The sequence below is a fragment of the Xenopus laevis genome, chromosome 1S (assembly GCF_017654675.1).
Source record: "Xenopus laevis strain J_2021 chromosome 1S, Xenopus_laevis_v10.1, whole genome shotgun sequence".
Classification (NCBI taxonomy): Eukaryota; Metazoa; Chordata; class Amphibia; order Anura; family Pipidae; genus Xenopus; species Xenopus laevis.
Window position 1 is genome coordinate 56,246,821 of NC_054372.1, and position 1,554 is coordinate 56,248,374.

The window sequence follows — 1,554 nt, forward strand, 5'->3', positions numbered from 1 at the left end:
TGTCAGGCATTCTTACAAAGGAAAGAAAAGCTTAGGTGCCCTCCCCCATTTGCAGCACACTTACTAGCCCCCTCCTAAATTTCACACATCTACTGGAGGGCTCTGGAGATACGGCCAGTTGTACACATATCCTCTGGAAAATCTCCTTCAATAAAACAGCCCTCATTGCACCGATATGTGTCCATTTACAATCATTTTGCATTACTAATAAATATTTCAGAATTTATATTACCATTTTTTAATTTTTAGGAGTTTAAATTATTTTGGTACTGCTGCTCTGTCTTGTGAATGCACAAATATAAACAGGATCTCCTATCTGGAAACCTGACATCAAGAAATCTTTGAAATATGGCAAGGCTATCTCCTATAGAGTCTATTAAAAGCAAATAACTATTACTTCCTTTTTTTAAACTTTCACGGTTGTGCCTGCAATTCCCTGCATCTTCAGCTATTTGGGGATGGTGTAGAAAACATCTGCTAGAATCTCTAGAGCAGTGATCCCCAACCAGTAGCTCGTGAGCAACATGTTGCTCTCCAACCCCTTGGATGTTGCTCCCAGTGGCCTCAAAGCAGGAGCTTAGTTTTGAATTTAAGGCTTGGAGGCAAGTTTTGGTTGCATGAAAAACAGATGTACTGTCAAACAGAGCCTCAATGTAGATTGACAATTCACATAGGGGCTACCAAATGGCCAATCAAAGAACTTGTTTGGCACCCCAAGAACATTTTTCATGCTGTTGTTGCTCCCAAACTCCTTTTACTTCTGAATGTTGCTCACGGGTTCAAAAGGTTGGGGATCCCTGCTCTAGAGTCTGACTTGTACAATACATGCTTTTGTAATGCCAATACACATTATAAGAATTGAAATATTTGTATTAGTACTGCTTAATTGAATCAATGCATTCTCTTAATATATTATATATCATTATATATTATAATAATCACTAACAACAGTTATTACTGGCAAACATGCATCTGGGGTATTCACAAACCAGAGGAAACAGAAATTACAGTAAGAAATATTATTCAACTTAAATTAGATTTAAAAATTTAAAAATTCACAAAAGCTTTAATCGATTTTGTTAATTTGCCAGTTAAAATTAAAATTGTCAAATCAGAGTAAGAAATATTATTCAACTTAAATTAGATGTCAAGCTGGGAAAATTGCTTTATTTCAATGTCATAATAAAAAACATTTAGGAGAAAGGTGACATGAAAAAAAATGTAAATTTTTTATTGGAAATTTGCGGTTTGATGATTGTACTCCAATTTAACGCCAATTTGTGTTAAGACTTTTGTAAATTTCCTTGCTGAGGACTAGGATCAACCCTTAAGGGCATACAAGGGGTCATTTGTGTAGCTTAATTAAAGCAAATAGCAAAAAGGTTGCAAGCAAGTCATTTGCTATGTTAGGCTTTGTTCAGATTGGCCATATAAAACATCTGCAGTCACCAGGAGTAGATGTGTCTGACACAATTTGTAGCCGATGCATCACAATTGATGCAATTTCAAAAGCTGTCTGGTTGGTGTAATTTCTGGGGTTCAGCATGAAAGTAA